We start from the raw sequence: 24014 nt of genomic DNA, 5'->3' as shown, positions 1-24014 counted from the left end.
ATAGAGAGCATCGTGTCCAACTGCATCACAGTGTGGGGAGGAAGCTGCACGGAGAAAAACAGGAAGACACTCCAGCGTGTTGTGAACACAGCGAAGAAGATCATTGGAGTACCACTCCCCTCCCTGCAGGACATTTACACCACACGCCTCACCCGGAAAGCACTGATGATCATCAAAGACACAAGCCACCCTGCACACAAACTGTTCAGCCTCCTGCCCTCTGGAAAGAGGTACAGGCGCCTCCGTTCCCGTACCACCAGGCTAGCACAATGCACCAAGCGATCAAGATAATGAACACCCAACCCACTCTCCCTCCACTGTCAGCCTCCAGCCAGCAAGGCCATTGACAACCCCCCCCTCATCCCCCACCACCATATCTGCGACTGAACATTCCACCTGCACTACTATATTTGTGACTGAACTTTCAACCTGCACTAACTCAAAACATGCGCACACACACACACACACACACACACACACACACACACACACACACACACACACACACACACACACACACACACACACACACACACACACACAGACATACGACATACATTCACACACACACACACACACACACACACACACACACACACACACACACACACACACACACACACACACACACACACACACACACACACTGCTGCTGGTGTACTTGACAGACCTTTTTAATATTTATTTTTCTTCAAAATGCAGAATTAATATTTATTTTTCTTCAAAATGCTACTATTACTATGTCAGAACGCTATAAAGGACTCTTTAGGAAAAGCACAAAAGCACAACAATTATCTCTTAATGTATGTCCTCTACAAGTCTTCTGTTGTCCAGTCTTGCACTTTAAATGTCTGTATGAGCACTGTCTATGTCCATACTGTCTTAAGTCCATGCATAAGTACTGTCTATGTCTATACTGTCTATGTCCTTACCTAGATTAGTCTATGTCTGTATGGCATTTTTGTTTATATAACATGGCAGAGATGGCACCAAGTTTCAGTTTTTCCATTTTAAAGACTTCATATCTTCTAAACTGTTCATCGCAGAAGATCAGTCTTTCAACACAACATGCACAGAATGGTTGGGAACATACATTGTCCATATCAAACCTCTGTCTTTAAAACTGCACTTACCACAGTCCTTCAAAGATGCCCACAAATTCAAAGGTGAGAATTTTTCAAGCAACTTTAAGCCCCCAGAAAATGGTGGTAAATGACAAGAGGATGTGTGAAAATCCACATTTCACAAGTACATGTTCCAAATGTTACCCCTTGAAATTCATAAGGACCTACTTAAAGTAGTTTTTTAGATACAACACTCTGAAAGTGGGCTCTCTGAGAAGTCTGTTCCAAACGAGTCAGGGGGGTACCTGACAAAAACATTTTTAATGACAAAACTATGAGGAGTTGAGAGCTATAATTTTGCACCTTTCCTATTGGGACGTTTGTGAACCTCCCTGATTTTTTTCTGCCAAATCTGAGATGGTCGTGCGGGATGATTTGGAGATTTGGCGTGGAATGACGCCATAGACTACATTATCTTATGACAATCTGTTATTCCATACATTCATTTACAGTTTTTTTCAATTGCTAAGAAGCACTTACCGATACTATGGATACTTTTTAACACAGACTACCACCTATCAAACACAATCGGCCAAACAGTTAATTTTCTTCTCAAAAGCAAACACTGTTAAATACATATAGCTTAGACAAAGACAAGAAAACAAGAGGGGCCATACATAAATAGGGAATTACACAAACAATAAACATTGAAAGTGCAATAAGACATAATACAGTACATGGTTGGCAGAGGTAGAAGGCCAGGCAGTGGAGTGGAGAGGAGTGGAGTGGAGTGGAGTTTATGTTGACCTCCAGGGCGGAGGCTGGATCCTGGGGCTCACCTGAATGGCCCTACCCAGCACACATCACCAAAAGCCTATCAACTTGCACTTTATTATGCAAATTAGTAGGCAATTTGTTTACCGACCATGTCCAATGATGAATGATGGGCACCATTTACTGTTTACTGTCATTGTATCTGTGCACATATCTGTATGTGATCTGCTGTTGTGTGCATTAAATGTGTTTGATTTTAAGGTAGTGCCACAACACATTCCTATTAACTGTGATGACATGGCAATAAATGTATTAAATCTGGAATCTCTCAATTTCACTCTTTTTAACTAGCCTCTATCTCTCCTGTCCTCCACCCTTTTCTACCCCTCCATTTCTCTTGTCGTCCATCTTTTATCTCTTCTCATCTCCATCTCATCTTCTATGTCTCTTCCCTTCTCCTCCGTCTTCTCTCTATCTCTCCATCTCACCCTGTCCTCTTCTCTTCATCATTGATCAATCACAACCACAAATACTTTGGCCAACCAATCTCGTTACTGAAACAGCAAAATATACAGAACATACGTGAAGAGAATCGTGAACATGTGGCACACACAGCAGAGCAATATTTGCCAAACTTTTTTTTGTGTATTAACAAGCAAATATAAAACATTATGCATGCACATAAAGAGAGGAGGAGGTCCCTCTAGCTTTCTTGGTGCTCACAGTGTGGGACTGTATTCAGGTTGGATCAAGTTGGTCCACCTCAAAGGAGACTGGGCCAAGGACGACTGGAGCATACAGGATACGTTTTTTATTGTGGTGCGAGCATGACTAACGTTTCGACGCAGTGCATCTTAATTATGCATGCACACTTTGCTGTAAAATACTCATTCAAGACATTCAAGACATTTAAGACATTCAAAACTAATCTGTTTAATAAGTAAAAAGAGTAAATGATACGTTTGTGAAAGGAAACCTGAATATATGCATGTACTCAATCACATGCGCACACAAACACTTCAGTTCAATAACTAACAACAAATAAACAAATCTAAGAAACAACCAAATCAGCAAAAGTAGGCCTATACCTTACAGCGCCTCAATCAACTCTCGCACATATGCAAAATAATCATGTTTTTGCCACAGCTTTTTTTTCTCTCTCTCTTTTTCCCTTTTTTGCTAGCTTGCTTTTTTGTGTGTGTTTTATATTTATATTTCTCAAGGCATGATTTTATAAATGAATGCAATACTTCTGAATGAAAACAGCATAGATTTAAACAAGAAAATAAAAATTTAAGTGTGTGCGTGCGTGCGTGTGTCTGTGTCTGTGTCTGTGTCTGTGTTAGAGCGTGGCTCGGGCCGGTTTTTTCTGTCCGAGCCCGGCCCTCAGCCGACAGAAAAGTGATCAACCCCGACCCGAGCCCGAGACTGATTAAAATGTTTGTGTCCGAACCCGTCCGAAGCCCAAGACCACTGTAATAACAACAAAACCTGTGCGCAAGCAAGATTTTCTATGTGGGCTCCTCCATACTCAAAATAGCACGTGATAAATAGCCAGGATAGGCAACTAGGATGAGGCAATTTGCAGTAGCCTAATTTAGTTACGCAGGCATAGTAAGTATAAACACACGCATACATGTGACAGCGCACCTTATGTTTCTTTCGGTTAGACCAGAGATGTTGGGTGCGGTGATCAAATGCATGGGAGGGGCGTGAGAGGATAAGAAAGGCGAAAACTAACGAATACGGTTTGGATGCAGTCAGCGCGGCTATGGACGCATTTGTTAAGTTACTGTTAGTGCAAATAAATCCCCGCGAGCCGGTGAAGATGCCACTCCTTGTCGTGAAGAAGGATGGGCTATAAGTTCACCCCGAAGAACAGTAGCCTGTTCGGCCCTCCAAGAGAATGTCATTTCCCCTGATGTCCATGCGGTCAATATAAAATCAGGAAAGGTTGCACGCGCATAGTTACAACTAGGCTACAGTAAAAGTGACAAGAATTAAGAACCTACGTGAAGGACATGAAATGTCACAGCGGACAAAATAGTAACAGGAAACCTCTTCGCCCCTACCTTAGGCAACTCCACGTAGCGTGTGCGTCTTCTTTAATCCATATTATGCTCCTTGCTACCCCTTGCTGGAAATGTAATCCTTGGCGAGCAATGCAGTGACAAACTTCGTCATTTTATGTTCAACATTTAAGACAGCACCGAAGGCATGCTAAAACATGGCCTACACTAGGCCTACAACAAAAGACCACGCATTCACTGACAACTGTTGATTTGGCGCTTATTAAGAAAGCAAGTTGACTCGGCATTCCTGCTCGGCTGACTGGGAGTGAGCGTCCATGTTGCCACTGGTAACTGGCGCGTGCATACAGCCAATAATAATCACTCGCACGAGTAGCCTACCAACAATTTCATTTATGCTTATTCAATTACTTATTTTTTAATCACAAAACTGCCGTTTGCGTGAACTGAAACGTTTCCTCTGGTTGCTTACACTTTTCACAATATCTGTTTGCTTCAAGCACGAGTCCGACCCGAGTCCGACAGATATTCTATTTTTTTTGTCCGAGTCCGGCCCGGCCCGTCGGGTTCCGACCCGGCCCGTCGGGCTTCAGTCGGGTTGCCATGCTCTGTGTCTGTGTGTTGCGTTCAGACACTACTTGCAGCCTCCACCACATCATCGTAGATGTCTTCATCTCCAACGTCCTGCATTTCCATCTCCTGACCACCAGGGGTCAGCGCTCCTCCTCTGCTCCTCAGCTTGATCCAGACCACAGCAGCCACCAGCCCCAGCAGCACACAGCCCAGCAGTGACTTGTACACCATATAGAACGGGGAGTCCACACCAAAGGGATCCTCAGTGTCCACACCAAATGGATCCCCAGTACCAACGTCAAATGATTCATTGTACACAAGATGGATTTCCCCCTCAAAGCATTGACTATATTCATAATAAAAAACTCTCCACATATAAACCCCACTGTCCTCTGCTGTGAGGTTTGAAATGAACAGAGAATATTTAGAGTGCTCCACAGTCACTCTGCCCCTCAGATCCTCAGGCAAGGGCACAGATAGATCATCAGAGTCTACTATCAAAACCTGGGGTTGTAGATACTTCTGACGGTACCATTGGAATATTATGAAACGATGAATACTGTCATCATCAATCATGGATTCCACATCGTCAGCAATGTCAAAGGACACACTATCACCATGGGAAAACATAATATGCGGGAGGGAGAGATTTCTGCATAAGAATATATAAAACCATCTCCTTCTGTTATATCCCTTACATGTATAATGACCAAAGTGTCGTTGTGACAAGGTGGGAATGACGAGGGAGTAGTCTCCAGTCTGACTGCCGTTCAGCATATACATCACTTCCTGTTGGAGGGTCTGATGGTTGCTGAGCCTGACATCCCCAGTGGGAGTCGACCAGTTCACTTGGCCAGGCGTCTCTTCCCCTCTCAACATGCATGGCAGAGTCAGACTCTCATGTTCATGGCCAAAGACATATTTAATGAATATATAGATATTGTTCCAGATTAGAGTTTGGCACTGACCTTCTTTCCATATTGTGCAATAATAATCGTATGGTTCTGTTTTATTTAAGAATGAGTACCTGACCAGAGAGGCATTGAGGTCCACCTGCAGTCGGCCCCTCAGATCCTCCTGGAGTGGCTCCAGCGACAAGTTGGTGTCCAGGACTAATGTCAGATTCTGATACCTTGGTGCATACCAGAAATAATCTTGATGCAAAATATCCTGATACCAAATGTCCCGATACACCCGTATACTGGTCCCGTTCCCTAGAGCAGAGTCAGACATACACAGTACAACACTGTCCTCATATGTAAAGATATGATCTTTCCTGTCATATTCTTCACAGACGGTGAGGTGGAAAGTATGTTTAGCTATGATGTGTGCACCCTCCTGCTCCTCATATCTATAGTCTCCGCTCTGGTCCACAGTAAGGTTCACCATTGTCATGAGCACATAACTGCATCGTACATCGTAACCTTGCAATAGCGTCTCCGGTTGAGCGCAGTTGGCCACAAGCAGCTCTTCATCTGGTAAGACCCTGTAGAGTACGACGTAATGATAATGAAAAGGCATATCCGCATATATCCTTTCCCATACATCGGATGGTGCATGCAAATACCCTCCTCTCCCTCTCAGCAAAAGTTGAGAATATGGATCCAGGTGGGCTCCAGAGAGGAAAAACAGCAAGACAAATGCCCGTGTGCACATGGCTGTCTGACTTCAGGATTCAGCGTTTGATCTTTGAGTTTCACTCTACTTCACCTAGACTGACTAAGAGCCCTCTGCTACTCCTGTATCTGTGTAAGGCAAGTGAATTGTGTGTGTGTGTGTGTGTGTGTGTGTGTGTGTGTGCGTGTGCGTGTGCGTGTGCGTGTCTGTGTCTGTGTCTGTGTGTTGAGTTCAGACACTGTTTGCAGCGTCCTCCACATCATCATAGATGACTTCATCTCCAATGTCCTGCATGTCCATCTCCTGACCACTAGGAGTCAGCGTTCCTCCTCTGCTCCTCAGCTTGATCCAGACCACAGCAGCCACCAGCCCCAGCAGCACACAGCCCAGCAGTGACTTGTACACCATATAGAACGGGGAGTCCACACCAAATGGATCCTCAGTGTCCACACCAAATTGATCCCCAGTACCAACGTCAAATGATTCATTGTACACAAGATGGATTTCCCCCTCAAAGCATTGACTATATTCATAATAAAAAACTCTCCACATATAAACCCCACTGTCCTCTGCTGTGAGGTTTGAAATGAACAGAGAATATTTAGAGTGCTCCACAGTCACTCTGCCCCTCAGATCCTCAGGCAAGGGCACAGATAGATCATCAGAGTCTACTATCAAAACCTGGGGTTGTAGATACTTCTGACGGTACCATTGGAATATTATGAAACGATGAATACTGTCATCATCAATCATGGATTCCACATCGTCAGCAATGTCAAAGGACACACTATCACCATGGGAAAACATAATATGCGGGAGGGAGAGATTTCTGCATAAGAATATATAAAACCATCTCCTTCTGTTATATCCCTTACATGTATAATGACCAAAGTGTCGTTGTGACAAGGTGGGAATGACGAGGGAGTAGTCTCCAGTCTGACTGCCGTTCAGCATATACATCACTTCCTGTTGGAGGGTCTGATGGTTGCTGAGCCTGACATCCCCAGTGCGAGTCGACCAGTTCACTTGGCCAGGCGTCTCTTCCCCTCTCAACATGCATGGCAGAGTCAGACTCTCATGTTCATGGCCAAAGACATATTTAATGAATATATAGATATTGTTCCAGATTAGAGTTTGGCACTGACCTTCTTTCCATATTGTGCAATAATAATCGTATGGTTCTGTTTTATTTAAGAATGAGTACCTGACCAGAGAGGCATTGAGGTCCACCTGCAGTCGGCCCCTCAGATCCTCCTGGAGTGGCTCCAGCGACAAGTTGGTGTCCAGGACTAATGTCAGATTCTGATACCTTGGTGCATACCAGAAATAATCTTGATGCAAAATATCCTGATACCAAATGTCCCGATACACCCGTATACTGGTCCCGTTCCCTAGAGCAGAGTCAGACCTACACAGTCCAACACTGTCCTCATATGTAAAGATATGATCTTTCCTGTCATATTCTTCACAGACGGTGAGGTGGAAAGTATGTTTAGCTATGATGTGTGCACCCTCCTGCTCCTCATATCTATAGTCTCCGCTCTGGTCCACAGTAAGGTTCACCATTGTCATGAGCACATAACTGCATCGTACATCGTAACCTTGCAATAGCGTCTCCGGTTGAGCGCAGTTGGCCACAAGCAGCTCTTCATCTGGTAAGACCCTGTAGAGTACGACGTAATGATAATGAAAAGGCATATCCGCATATATCCTTTCCCATACATCGGATGGTGCATGCAAATACCCTCCTCTCCCTCTCAGCAAAAGTTGAGAATATGGATCCAGGTGGGCTCCAGAGAGGAGAAACAGCAAGACAAATACCCGTGTGCACATGGCTGTCTAAACTCAGAATTCAGCGTTTGGTCTTCGTGTGTCTCTCTACCTCTCCAAGACTGACTGACAGCCCTCTGCTACTCCTGTATCTGTGTAAGGCAAGTGAATTGTGTGTGTGTGTGTGTGTGTGTGTGTGTGTGTGTGTGTGTGTGTGTGTGTGTGTGTGTGTGTGTGTGTGTGTGTGTGTGTGTGTGTGTGTGTGTGTGTGTGTGTGTGTGTGTGTGTGTGTGTGCGTGCGTTGAGTATGGAGGAGGAACACACACACACACACACACACATTCTCACACACACACACACACACACACACACACACACACACACACACACACACACACACACACATTCACACACACACACACACACACACACACACACACACACACACACACACACACACACACACACACACACACACACACACACACACTCAATGACAACTCACTCAAACCATTGCCAGGGCAGCACCACATGTGGTCCTAACCACAGCCATCTACCTGTGAGACAGATACCAGCAGAGCTCAGCGTGGGAATGGTAGTAAACGGTATGAACCGCATCTTCAGAAACATCACAAACACACACACACAACCTACATACTATTTAAATCAACAGAATGCAAACTGAAACTTCAGCACACACACACACACACACACACACACACACACACACACACACACACACACACACACACACACACACACACACACACACACACACACACACACACACACACACACACACACACATTCAATGATTCACACCCACACCCACACACAGGCCTAGGCCTAAATATTGCTTAAAGAGTACTATGGTAGTATATTATGAATGCAGGACCAGGGAAAAGACACAAATGATAACAAAATGCTTGCCATCTCTTTCCAAGTAGCTTCTGTGTCACCAGTGACCACCAAGTTTATCTGGGTCAGGCCATGGCAACACCACAAGTTGTCTTAACCATCTACCCATGTGACAGATAGCAGCTAGCAGAGTTGCATGAGAAAGTAGAAAACCACACAGCCTACTGCACACTGCGTCTTCAGAAGAGACCACTAACACTATACATGTAAACACCACTCACGCACACAGACAAAGACACACACAGACACACACAGACACACAGACACACAGACACACACACACACACACACACACACACACACACACACACACACACACACACACACACACACACACACACACACACACACACACACACACACACACACACACACACAGACACACACACACACACACAGAGTCTTAATACTCCCCTGACTCTGTCCCAGGGCCGGCGCTAGACACTTTTCTCTCAGCGCTTTTGACACCTCTACAACATAGTGTAGTTACAGCCCTATGCAAAGCTGTGCCTTATAATACGATGCTTTCTAAGTGGCCTAATATAAAAGTATAGCAGAATGTGAATGCTGAACTGACCCCTTAGCATGAAAATGGAATTGGGGGGGGGGGGGGGGGTAAGCTAAGCCCCCCACATTTGGGCTTACTTTCTTTCATGTATGGGTTATACGCATTTGTAACAAGGGACCTTAACATGTGTGGGTTTTCACTACTTCGCCCTTGAGTGCTTGGTGTAGCACAGTAAGCATGAGCATGCATGTCGGTCAGTAATCTGTATTGATTTCAGCGTAGATCATGCGGCATCACACCCCCTATGTGTATACTCATGAACGGCGTGACGTTTTCCATGAGCGTTACGACCATTTGTGGGGGAAAACAGCCAATGCAAGTCAATTGGTGGTGTTGGGGTTTAATAAACTAAAGATAAGGACCTGTAGACTAGCGTTGTTCACGCGCAACATGCCAAAAACGTGTTGTGTTGCCGGCTGTTCAAATAATATAGCGAAACAGTCGTGGCTGAAGCATGGACTGTGTTCATTTAGGGTAGCCGATGTAGTGCGTAAGTTGATGAGACATTCGGTTTGTTTTCCCCTATAAATAGCCGTAACTCACATTTAGGAGCAAAGTACCTGAATGGCCGTTCATGAAGAGTATAGAGAAATTGTAGCTGGGTGCTCTAGTGAAATGGAGGAGTAGGGGGAGGGAGGTGGGACAATCCAGGAAGCTATTTTTTAGGATTCTTGCACACCTCCTTTTTCCAGGTGCGTAGGAGTGGATCCACTGGGTCACCAACGTATAGAGACAAAGAAGCTCCCGCACACTGTTCACATTTTCAGAGTTCGGTCTATGACCTTCCTCAAGCAAGTAAAAACCCTGCAAATGTGAACTGTGTGAACAGTGCTTCTTTGTCTCTGTCACAATTCAGGAAGCCTCATGGAAACAATATCTTTTTTCATATTGTTGTGAGTGTCCTTTATGTTTTGAAGAAAAAAAGAGGAAAACATTGGGGTTAAGAAAACTGAAACAGAACTGGGGCTTCTAATATCTGTATGCTGATATCAGCTTGTCGTGAGAAGGAGAAGACTCTTACAAACTTCTTACAAGCAAGCTTCTCTGCACTGCAATTTATCAATACCACATCTCCTGTCAACCATAAACACACACACACACACACACACACACACACACACACACACACACACACACACACACACACACACACACACACACACACACACACACACACACACACACACACACACACACACACACACACACAAAGGGGTTTGTCTAGCCCAGTGAGGGAGGGGGCCAAGAAAAGGGTCCTCATTCATAAGTATGTATTGCGAGGGGGGCTCTTGCATATTTAATCATTTAGTTTTCAGAAAACTTACAAAAAGTACAAAAAAATATTTCCCTGAATGTGGGTTAAAATGTGAAAGTTTCAAATCAATATGTCATAGTTTAAACGTTTACCCTATTGACCTCCTAGGCCATCTCCATAATGTCACCCTATGGGAAAATGAATGGGAAATATCCCATTCGATGAATAACGTAGCACACGCCTAATAATCCTTGCACAATGATACATTAAAAAACAAAAAGCGATCTGCAACAGCCTATCACAAGACCAAAGAGCCCTTTAGGCCTCACAATGGGGCACCTAAGTCACGCCCTTCTACTTCCGATACATGGGGCAGGAGCTCGCAAAATTTTGAATGCGAGTCAATGGAGCGAGTCAAGCTAAATCCTCATCCCGTTTGGCATGTGCTCCGGATTTCACATATGATGACCGTGTATTTGAAAGGTTTGGATTTGCGTCGTAAGACCACTCATTTTCGGCACGCAAGAAACGTTATTTTAGCTTTTGTGCAAAACTGTGTTGGAGACTACACTTGCGCCTCGCATATCTGACGTGAACCGAGGCACAGCCAACCCTACCGCTGCACCGTGGCTTAAGTGGCTGCACGTCGGACATGCGACGCCTGTAGTGTAGTCCAAATAATTACATATTTTTGCACACTCACAACTCAAAAATCGCTTTCCAAGTGAAGTCAACAAGCACACCATGGGTTGTTATTAATTCTGAGGCACAGCATATGTGTGATCGACGGGGAAATGCGAGGTGGGTCTGAAAATAGCTTTGATCAGTCCATTACAGCCCAGTCAAAAGTTTTTCCGTTGCCAGCCCCAGAAGCCGCCCGGAAGGGGTGGAGACTTAGGTGCCCCATAATGACATCATGTAGTTCCTCTGTCATCCACTAGAGGTCAGTCCATGTTCAAATTAGTAGGGGGACCATGTTCCCAAGCAGGCTGCTAATAATATATTTAGATTGCAGTGTGTGTGCGTGGGAACATGCAATTGTGCGTGCGTGCCTTTCTTCTTTCAATCCCCACATCTCTATCCACCTATCCATCTCTCTCCTCTCCCCTCCTTTCCTTCTACCCCCTCCTTGCCTCTCTCTCCATCTCTCCTCCTCCCTCTTCCATCCCTCATCTCTGTCTCTCCTCTAACCTCAACTCTATCTCTCTTCTCTTCCCCTCCCACTTATATGCCTTCATTTCACTCTGTCCTCTCCTCCCCATGTTTAGATAATCACATCCACAAAAACAATCTGTTTATTAAAAACAATAAAGTATACAGAAGATATTTGCCCTACATTTGTTTCTTTAGGTTACAGTAAAATAAATGTATCTAAAACTAAATGAAAGAGCAAAAAAACGCTTTGTGGTAAAATCATAAAGGTTTTTAAAAACAAATAAGCCTAAATATATAATGAATATAGGCCTATATGTAGGCCTACATATTATATGGCTCATTATGACGTACAAGAGAGTCCTTGCTAGGTATAGGCTACATTATGTATGCCTACACATGCTCTTATACACACTAGGTAAGGGTGAACTACTGCACTTGCTGTTGCGAACACACACAGAGGGCATTTCTCATAACCTAGTGCGCACACTTCCAAGCCTAATTAGTTATGCCCAGTGATTGGATTCCTCTGTAATGTTCACCAAAGACTATCCAATCACTGGGTGAGACTAATTAGACTGATACACTTGAAAGTCTGAGCACTAGGTTTTGGGAAATGCCCACTCACTGGTAACACTGCACTGCACACTGCACACACCACGTGACCACTACCAGGGAAGATACCTCTCTGTCAATCAAACACAATGATAAATAAAGTGCAGAAGGGCCTGCCAATCAACCCACAAACTAAACAAACAGGTCAAGAACATCAGTCACCACACACAAATATTCCCCAGCCACTGTCCAATTGAAGTTGCAGTGGAAAATAACTTCAATAACCATGAGGCCAGGGATTTGTGCAGGTCAAGCACACACATATGTTACAAAAGAAAATAACAGAACAAAAAGACAAACGTGTGATACTCAAACTAAGATAAAGAAACAACACAAAAATGAGTAATAAAAAGCGTTCCCACTACAATGTGATTAACAGAGTCACTCTCACGCACAGCTTTTGCACTCTCTCACACGCACACACACACACACACGAAGGCGGCAACAGGAAGACGCCACACGCTCGGTTAGGCTGGCGAGCCCAGCGATAAACACTGAATGGGCTGTGTGTGAATGACTACACCGGTGGAGGACCAAAACGTCGTGAGTTAAAAGGGTTAACAAGCATGAACAAAGCATGAACAATCATGGAGACTTGGGGTCCACAGTTACACAGACGCGCGTTCAGATGCAGCGACGGAGGAGCGCACATTACAGACCAGCGTGCAGTCGGAGGCGTGCAAGCAAAAGTTGTAACAATAACACACTTTTATAACCGAGTCAAAATGCACCATGAAGCAAGTGGGATATGGCATCGCGAGGGTTGCCTGAACCAGAAGGAAAGAGGCTCAAAATTAGGCTATAGCCTATAGGAAGATGAGCAGGGTAACGGCCAGGTTGATAGATGCAACAGGTGGGTGACCTTACCCTGGCGGAGAGACCCGCTACTACCCGCTACGAGAATAGAGCAATGGAAAGTCAGGTGAGCGGCCACAAACGCTCACGGCTTGCGGAAGACCCATGACTGGATGAGGCAAAGCACGTCGCCCGGCCACATTTAGGCTATTCACAGCTTCGCGATTGCCGGCATGCCAGCTGGAATTAAATCAGCTGTGTGATCAGCTCATCTATCGGCTGGGAAGGACGTAGGCTATCTGTGGTTCCCCAAAAGTCCAAGGAACGTTAGCCTATTTGATTGGTTTGTAGCCTAGGCTACTATAACCAAAGGGAACGTTGTTAAGTGATAGATTTTGGTTTGCTTAACTAAACCTTTAGAAACCCAAAGTCAAGCGTGTTCCGTTTCATTATGCTAGGGCGCACCAGAGAGTGACGTGCAGACAGGAGGCGGCTACTGAGCGCGCTGGACGGCTCCAAAGAGAAATGCGTTAGTGTCATTCTAGTGTTTGGAGAGAACGTTCACAAATGTTTACAATCCGCTTTTATCTTAACACTTTTAATTCAAATGCCAATATGGGGAACCTGGTTATTGTCTCTATCGCAATTTGTAGGTTTGACGACAAGCCCTTGTCATGTGATGTCGGTAAGTCTACATTCATAGTCATCTACGTGGCTACTTTTTTCGTGGTTGTCGTGACTAATGACATTTATCCTTTTGTAGGGGAAAATGGCTTGTCCGTCTCAAAACGTCTATATCGTTCTTCATCAGAACCCTTTCTGAAGCCTAAGCTATCACTGAGTAAAGTCGTTCAAGTAAGGGACCTTTGGATTATGCCAATTCAATAATACCATTACATACAGCCTACATGTTGACCTATTGAACAGCTGTTGTATTTACAGGAGACTATATTGAAATGGAAAAGATTTTTGATATTCAAAAGACCATGGAGAGAATCAACCTGCTATGAATACAATGTAAGCAACACAACGTTATCCTCATTGTTTTAATCAATTATTGACAACATAAGAATAGTAGAGGACACAAGAATAACTATCAAATAATATTTTACAGCCATATTAGGACTAACTAACTCCTCATAGATAGTGAAGCCTATTATTGCCTGCTTGCTGTATTGACGGTAGGCAAAAGTAATATTCCTGGGTGAAGTCCTTGTAAATGCAAGCCTGTTGTCAGGTGAGGGACAGCAGCTTGAATATACATAGGCCTAGTTGAATGTAAGATAATGAGCAAACTGCCTTCTGATGTTAGACACACAGGCACACAGGCACACAGACACACAGACACACACACACACACACACACACACACACACACACACACACACACACACACACACACACACACACACACACACACACACACACACACACACACACTTATAAGTTAATTGTGGACTACATTTTTTGTGGCTGACTTATTATCTTGCCACACACACATTTGCATTCGGAGCTATCTCTACTGCCCAGGCTCCTACTGTAGCTTATATCAGAGAGAGATGTGGCTGGACAGACATGCTGACTGTCTCCCAAACATGGTTGCCATTATGGGGATAACGCCCTGATTGGCAGTCAGTCTAATGGGGTTGGCCCCAGGGCCGGTTCTGGCGCCCTAGGCAAGTTTGAGTTCTGCCCCCCCCCACCCCCCAAGAAAAAAAAACTCTTTTTTATACCTTACAGAACACAAGAGTAATACCGGTAGTAAGCTTAACTAAATAACATCAAGAACAATAACTGTTTTGCATCAAATGGATTTCTGGTTCTTTTGGACAGCCGACCTACACATCAGATTGAGTCGCATGAAAGTACCTTCACGGTGTCTTGGATGTAATGGTGGCGGTGCCCCCAACCCCAGATGAGAGGGAGGTTATCAATGTGTTTGAATTGTAAAATGGAATTGAAATGCCAGGAGAGTGATACAGTACATTTGCATGTAAAATGCATGTGTAGACAATAGGCCTACCAAGGAGGTCTGCATTGATAGCCTATCTACACTACCTACAGCATCACAAAGCATGGCAGCATAACAATTTTAATAAGATACACATTTGTGCTGTCTATGATTCCAAACCAATTTCATTTCTGGACTGGAAATAGTGGTGCATTTGTGAGTAGGAGAATGAGAAGGGCGGGGGCTATCTATGTGTTTGAACTGGAGGGACAGGGTGAGAGAAAGGGAGAAGAGCTGTCACGCTTTTGAATTTCATAATATACAAAATATAGTAAATAGCCTCACTTGTCTGCAATACTACATCACTCAGCATGAAAACATGCTATGCATGGTTCTGTTACATGATTAATGAAGGCCTATGTCATTCTGGTCTGGAAACAATGTCTTTTTAAGCTTACAACAAGCAGGTAATTCATTCAAGTGGATGGAAGGAGATATGGCAGCTAAAATTGTTTTAAACATGGCACCAGTCTTACTTTACATTGCTTGTCAACCTAAGCAAGTACTATGATGTCAGGTGGGTGTTAGTGAGTAGGCTACTAACAGCTACTTTACTGGATTTCATTGCTTGGCATACTTGGCTAATGTTAGCATGCTAACTAGCGATTTCTCACATCAAAAGCAAAGCTCTTTTTCCCTCTAATTCCAAACAGTAGCCTCATAACTATTAGGCTTTCCATTATCACAAACGGTTGCTGATTAAATCACATAGTTCCAAAACACCCTCTGCAACTCCTGCATCATGCAATGACTGGTTTAATGAGAACATAACAATTCTCCACCCAGCAGAGCAACACTGCTGTTGGCGCGCTTGCCCTCTCTGTCTCTCGAGTGAGTCTCCAAAATTCAAAATATATTGCACGCTGTCACTCGTCCCGCCCCCTTTCTCAGGACTGTCTGTTTATTGGTTCACAGACTTCCCAGAGACAGTTGAAAGCGATATTACTATTGGCTGAGGGGCGTTTTGCCTTGAGGAGCGCTTTCTCCACGCTTTGTTGATTGCGACTTCATAAAAAAAAACCTCCATATCGCAATAATGGGGCACCTAAGTCTCCACCCCTTCCGGGTGGCTTGTGGGGCTGGCAACGCAAAAACTTTTGACTGGGCTGTAATGGACTGATCAAAGCTATTTTCCGACCCACCTCGCATTTCCCCGTCGATCACACATATGCGGTGCCTCAGAATTAATAACAACCAATGGTGTGCTTGTTGACTTCACTTGGCAAGCGATTTTTGAGTTGTGTGTGTGCAAAAATATGTAATTATTTGGACTACACAACAGACGTCGCATGTCCGACGTGCAGCCACTTAATCCACGGTCCAGCGGTAGGGTTGGCTGTGCCTCGGTTCACGTCAGATATGCGAGGCGCACGTGTAGTCTCCAACACAGTTTTGCACAAAAGCTAAAATAACGTTTCTTGCGTGCCGAAAATGAGTGGTCTTACGACGCAAATCCAAACCTTTCAAATTCACTGTCATCATATGTGAAATCCGGAGCACATGCCAAATGGGATGAGGATTTAGCTTGACTCGCTCCATTAACTCGCACTCAAAATTTTGAGCTCTCCAGCCCCATAGATCGGAAGTAGAAAGGCGTGACTTAGGTGCCCCATTACGCATCGGAGAGCGCCATTTCGGCGCTCCTTCTTCACATTGCCCTCTAGGCGACTGCCTAGCCGACCTATGCTTACAACCGGCCCTGGTTGGCCCAGAGACTGATGCAGGACTTGTAGGTCCTTATTAGACAGGGCATACTGAAGGGCCATATTCAATTAATCATCTGGCTATAGGCTTGTTGAAAGAATGACATTTCAATATTTTGTTTTGTTAATAATAATAATAATAATAATAATAATAATAATAATAATAATAATAATAATAATAATAATAATAATAATAATGTTGATGATACTACTACTACTACTACTACTACTACTACTACTACTACTACTACTACTACTACTACTAATAATAATAATAATAATAATAATAATAATAATAATAACATATTCTAACAGTCTCATATTTGTTGCCACTTCATGACCTTTCTGTCAAAGAACATTGAGGAAATATGCTATACATCTGAATGTACTATATGCTATGTATTGTATATGTCATAGGCAGGGATTGTAAGAGTATAATCTTTTCTAGTCTCTCTGGTATAAGCTACCTGTGTTGCATAGCAGCGTCCTCTGAACAAAGCCTAAATATTGTTGCCATTGACTCTTAGACAGCCCACAGTTGACGGTATATTTCGATTTTATAACAGGGGACGTGTCTTCCTTCCTGGTAGTAGATAGATAGGCAAGATACAGTAAATAGTAAATCGATTCTTCTAAATGCTTGCCAAAGGGAAGTGAATTCTACACTAAGTCATGACTAGCTAGAAAAGGGGTGGTGTTCAGTGTTGCCAGATTGGGCTGTTTCCCGCCCAATTGGGCTGCTTAGGATGGCTGTGTGCGGGTAAAAATGGCATTTAGCAGAAAAACCTGCCCAATTTTTGCCATAGAAATCAATAGAATTGGGCGGGAGTTTGTGCCTCTAGGCGGGTTTTGAGCATTTTTTTGGGCTGGAAATCATCAGCCTCATCTGGCAACCCTGCTGGTGTTGTTGGCCAAGTATAGCACTTACTTATTCTTCAGCAAAGCAGACCGTGAAGTCAGCAACTATGATTATAATCTCCTCCCCCACAATAGCTAACCTGTTTAAACTTGTAAGACACGCCTGTGAGTGAGTAACAATAACCTGATGTGTGTGGTGAAGTTCAGAAATCATGCTTCAATATAGTTATTTATTTAAGACCGGTGTCATGGAAGAGAGGTGGATATCCATTACGTGTAGAAAAACAGATACCAGACAACATGAAACCAGGTGCTATACTGTATTTGTGTGACTCATCATGATGTTGATACCTTTTATAGCACACCCAAAGACATTCATTTTTTCTAAGAAGTTGAGCGCGTCCTCTGACAAACTTGACTCACCCTCAAAATGTTACGAACCAAAATCTGCTGGTGTCATCTGGTCTGGTGTCTGGTGATTGTGAGGCCCTTTAGAGTGTTTGTATGAATAGAATCACGCTATATACACTCCATTTACCATGTACCCTTTTATCTTTTTTTCTACAACTACTGAATAGTCACCTGCCACACAGGCCATTTGTCTTTGCAGAGAGCGTTAAGATAAGATAAGACAATATCAGATAATAGACAAGAAAAGAAAAGAAAAGATACAACTTTATTGTCTCTAACACTGTACATGAAACAGAAAATTGGATTTTACAATTTCAGTTTCATTCTCAGCAATGTATTTGTTTGGCAAATGTGTAATGTGACCTTCTCTTTCTCTTTCTCTTTCTATTTTAGAGTTGGCAGACATGCCCAGACCACCTTGGCAGCCAACTGTCTCCTCCTGTTTATGTCCATTGCAGAGACAGAGATAGCAGAGTAAAAATAGAATTTAATTAATATCACATAGAGGTTAAACAAGTTCCACGAAAGAATGAACTACAACAGATTGAAGAAAAAACAGCAGACAGAAAAGTATCAACGATATGCTTCTACATCTCCCATGCAACTTCAATCTTAAACACATCATAATGTTGTGTTAGGTAGTGATTAAGGGAAAGAGATTCCTAACCAAGTATTGAACATTGACATGTCATTTGGGAAGTACCTTTGATTTGATCTGAATTGATGTGCCCCTTCTGAAGAAAACAGTGATTTTATTATTATATTCTAAATTTGTGAACACCTCAATTGATGGTTTTGTTGAGCTTGAGGGCCAAAATATGTAAGAATAAAAAAATATAATGCATCCAGCCGGGCTTCACCACTCCTGATTTTGTGTCCGATTTTTGACGTCAGGGTGTGCCGCACACATGATGAGAATCGCAATTGTCAATCTCAACCCTGCTCGCAATCATCGAGCCATTTCTACGATTTGCGATCAGCGACTCTTTGAGCTGCCAAAGTTCTACACACTTAGATAAATTGTTCATGCAAGACGCCATTGACTTGAGAGAGCTATTTATTTTGTTAAATGTAGGTAATAGTTAGCACCACCCTCAGATTACTGCCACCAGCGTAAGAAGGAGTTTTGGACATTTGAAATGAATGTGCTTACAAAATGTTCCTTAGGAGGTGTTGAATTAAAGTCATAAGTAGAGATGCACAGGATCCAAGATTCCACAAATTTCTTAAAGGGGTATGCGTATGCCACTATTTATGCCCTTTAATGCCCTTTATTATATGGTTGTGACGTCATTGGTCGAATGCTCCATTCATTTCAACGGGGCTCCCCAACGTTCGCACGTCTGTTATTTTTCGATAACGGACGGGTTGGTGTATAACAGACCGCTGTCAATGGCAACAAGACTTTTCACTGCTAAAGCGACTTTTCAACAAGACTCTAATCAGCTGCTGTGATAGACAACACCTGTTGTCCTGGCTACCTGTTGCCTAGCGGTGTTCCACAACGGCACTGTTTTGTTTTGCGCAGCAACAATCTTAACATTAAATAGGCCTAAAGAAATGTCCCCGCCATGTGTGAATCATTTAAGTATATCCATATAATAAGCGGGTTAACTTTCGGCGAGTCGGTCGCTTTGTGGAATAGCAGCACTTCAGAGAGAACAAGACCCCTCCGCTCCGCGTCGGGGTCTAAAGATTCTCTCTGTCGTGCTGCTATTCCACGGTAGCGACCTTCTCGCTGAACGTTAACCCTTACTTAATGCCACTTTAATGCCGTATGCCACTATTAATGCCCTTTAATGACACCAATTTTTAGTTGGTTCAACAGTCTTTATTGTTGAAAATAATGAAAATTCTTAGCTGATTTGACACCCTTTGTTGTTAAAAAGAGTAATCACATGACACAATAATTTAATATCAACACCGGTGTAGTGTGGAATTCCACGCTTTTAAGTGTTATGGGGTGTGACTTTTTAACAACATGCAGTGTAAAATCAACTAAAACTGAGTGTTGATATTTTAACATTTTCTAAAGTGTTAATTTAACACCCAAAAGGATGGTCACATATACACACCAAAGCCGTGTTAAATTTAACACCCTGGGTGTTAATTTCACACTGGTATTTTTCCTTTGTAGGCCTACACCCTACTACACCTGGTATTACACCCTATTGGTTGTCATAGTTATTTCTATATGATTGAGAGGAAAGAAAGTGAAAGGGTTAACTCAATTTCGAAACCAAAATAATCTACCCAGCAACATAACGTTGATGTGTTGCATGCTTGCTGTCTTGCAAGCTTCAAGGCGCTAACATGAACGTCCTATTCTTGTGGTGACAGCTAGATGTCTAACCACAGAGAGCAGAACATCCTGCTGTGTTCGCTAACCCATAGTCTCTACCTCATCCTGTTTTGCTGGCGTATGCAGTTATATAGACTATAATGTGTTAGCTTAGCTATCGAGGCGGCACCTGTTGCTTGCATGCACAGGGCAGGTCTGTGTCTGTATCTATAAATAAGAGGTGCTCCCTCTTATCTGTGTGTATAATGGAATAAACCCTTTTGTTGCTACAACTCTTGTGCTTCTTCCTCTGTGCACCGAGTGCTCTGACTTGCAGGACTTCTCAGGGTAGTACAGGGAACGGAGAGTCTCTTTGGTTTCTCACCGAGGAATTGTTGAAGACACTCCTCAAGATTAAACTATGATTTAGAGAAAGAAAAAGAGAGGAAAAATATTATAGGAAGTCGAAAGTAGGCTATATGAATTATTAGAGCTATGGAGAGCAGATACAAAGCCAGATGAAAATGAAGTTTTTTTTAAAAAGTCTATTGAACAAATGATAGTGTTGATAGTGTTGGGACAGTTCTAATTTGAACAGGAAGCTTGTTCCATCATTTGGCAGTATAAGGGGTCTTACACACCAGGGCGGTAAAGCGTCGCGGAACGGCCGCGTTTTTTACCGGCGTCGGTGAAAATACATTGAAAGATATCTGTCCTTACACACCAACCGGCGGTAGTCGAGCGTCAGCGGCGCGGGAGCCGCCTCCGCGCCGCGCTGCATTTGGAAAATAGAACTCGAGCGTATTTTTCACGAGGTCGAACGGCGGTGTCTCATTCAAATGAATGGCAAAGTAGCATGCTAGCTTTGGCTGTGGGGAGGGTTTTGAATATGTAGTGGAGCGCTGCTCCTTTAAGGGAAAGTCTGACGCTGCGGCACACATCACCACGCCGCTCGTAGAGGCTTATGGGAAGTCTCTTCATAAACACTGCCAGTGGCTAGTATTCGGTAAGCCTGCAAAGTCCCCCTTTGCGCGTTTCATCGCCACCGGCGAATGCTGTGGTCGCCGTCGAGAGGAGTGCGGTGTCCAGTTCAGATCTAGGAGATGTGGACCATTTCTTGTCCTCGTTGTGATTCCAACTTGGCGTCTCTTACTTGGCTAGAGTGATCTCTTGCTTCTCCACTGGCAAGGACTTCGGTGGACAATACCAACGGTTACCTTGCGCTTTTCCCGTCTCCTGCACGCCGGTATGTATTATAGTGGGTTAGCTTGTGCCTTTACCCAGCCCTGACTGTTTGTTTTCGTACCATGGTTGCTAACGACGGCCATTATTATGGTTTCAGCGTGTGGTCGCTACCGGCGCCTCGGCCGTGTACCTCTGTATTGGCACTCCGACTGTGAGAATCGCGCATCGGTGCACCCTCATCTCCGGGTAAGGTAACCTCTCGGCAGCAGAATCGTGTGATAGTGGGTGTCCTGCTAGCTTGGCTAACGCTCTCCTCCTCCCTCGCAGGTTGTATCCGTGTGGCCGTGGTCCGACACACCACGCGTTTAGGTGCACGAGCGGCGACTTTTAGCCCCGGTTGTGTGGTGCCTCTGGAAGCCGGGAACCCGTATCTCGGCTGCTGCTCCGGCCTCGGGAAAGTGAACATTCGTGTGTGTGTGGCGCTGGCGCGCTTTAGTTCAGTGTGTGTGTGTGTGTGTGTAATGATTGTGCGTGTGTGTGTGTGGTACGGCCACTATTAGTCCCTGGGCCAGAAGGCTAACAGGGCTGGACTAACTCTTACTTCCCATCTTTTACTTTTGTTTGCTGTGCCCCTCTTCTAACCCTGTGTGCTGATTTTTTGCCTAGAACTGTGACAGCCAAACCCCGTACAATGACAAGTGACAAGCTAAAGCGGCGGACAGGCAAAAGAAAATTAAACAAACAAACAAAACAGAAAGGCTAAACAATTTCGTAAAGGCAAAACAGCGGTGAGCAGCTGCCGCAAGCAGTCTGCCCACAGAGACAGACCCTCGACGTACTCTGAGGTGTCTGGAATTAGGTGAACATACACACAGAGATCAGTACATGTTACATACAAAGACAAATGTTTAACATGAGCTATGCATAGGACAAAGGATCTTTACAAGCTCACCTCAGCAACACTGAGAGGGAGGGGAAGCCACTGGGGTTAGACGCCACGGGAACTCTGGCTCTTGAGAATGAACAGTATGTTTAAATACACAGCTCTAGCTGGTTGCAATCATCTAGACAAAACTGTGATCACACATACCTTGCTGCACCAGTAGCAAAGGCACCGGGCATCATCAGCGAATACCGGCACACCGGGAAGGCTCCAAAGAGCCGGTCTAATTCATCTGATTTTATAAAAACAATGGCATAGCCACCAATTACGGATTAGCCACTGAGCGGCTACCTGAGTCCCGTGACGTCATGGGGGTATGGGAACTGCTGAGGGACACACCTTACTGAACAGGCAGTGCGCCCTGTTACATTTTCCCCCAGCGTTCTTGTCGTCGTCCCGACGACACAAAAACACACACTAATAAATAACCCACCCCAATGCTAAGTCAACCATCCCCGGGTATCGGGTCACAGGATCACCATTCCTTTCGCACGCACACACAGGCAGCTTTCACACGCAGACAAGACACTTTCACACGGCGCACACATGCAGGCAGGCCAGCCAGAGAACGGTCTCACTCTGGACACATCACACGGGTGGTTCCACAGCACATACACAGGGCAGACGCACCCATTCACACTGGTACGCACAAGCATGTGGGAAGGCAGGTGCATACACACAGACAGCATTCAGACGCAGGCAAACGCACGCACATGCATACACTCCCTGGCGTGCGCATATCCGTACGCACACCATCCTGGGCCACCACTCACACTGACACTCCATCTATGGAGTAGAAAACAGTTGGATCATCACCATCAAGGCAACGCACACACACATGCACACACATTGCAGGAGGACACAGTATGAACTTGAGGGAGTGGACATGGATGGCCAGCTGCTCACGCCTGGCCCCACCCCACCCGAACAGCGAGTCCTCTGCTCTGGAGACGGCCGTCCTCCCGTGGGTTGACGTGGGGAAGGCCGTCCATTGCCCCCCCGCTGCGCTGCCGGTGATGGCTGTGCTCGGGATGGCACTCGTACCCCATCACAGTCCCGTGCAAAATGTCCTGGTTCCTGGCACCGCCAGCATATGATGGGACTTGCCTGCGACCTTGGTGGAGACCGATGCAGAGTGTCCACCCACTGTGATATCTGTTGCAACTGCTCCTGTTGCCGCCTCATGGTGTCCTTTATCTCCAGCCACTCCTGGGAATCGTTTTCCATGTTGGTCAGGAAGGCCACGACCGTGCACAGGGAGATGGAGGAGATGGTCACAGCGCTCTGCTGCTTGGCACTCCACTATGCCCACCGCTGTTTTGCCCCTAATTACAACCAGCCTTTAAAAAAAAATCAAAATAAACTCAAAGCTAAAAAAAGGACACGTCTCTTGTGCATTCTATCCGAACCTGTTGTGCCTTACTGGTTGAAATCAAAATATACTCTGGGGTGGAAGTCCCCCAGTGGCGTAGTCGTGCAATTACAAGTAGC

The 24014-nt window shown here is 44.6% G+C and overlaps 1 long non-coding RNA gene across 1 annotated transcript; it reads left to right on the top strand.

Annotated features, from left to right (window-relative positions):
- Positions 1-13272: 13272 nt before the first annotated feature.
- On the top strand, positions 13273-14150 carry LOC134460632 (uncharacterized). Its single transcript, XR_010037129.1, has 3 exons — positions 13273-13816; positions 13895-13986; positions 14074-14150. It is a non-coding gene; the product is annotated as an uncharacterized LOC134460632 (long non-coding RNA).
- Positions 14151-24014: the final 9864 nt, after the last annotated feature.

The sequence above is a fragment of the Engraulis encrasicolus genome, chromosome 13, assembly GCF_034702125.1.
Source record: "Engraulis encrasicolus isolate BLACKSEA-1 chromosome 13, IST_EnEncr_1.0, whole genome shotgun sequence".
Lineage (NCBI taxonomy): Eukaryota > Metazoa > Chordata > Actinopteri > Clupeiformes > Engraulidae > Engraulis > Engraulis encrasicolus.
Note: the sequence above shows the minus strand (reverse complement) of the source record. Positions and strands in the feature narration are given on the sequence as shown.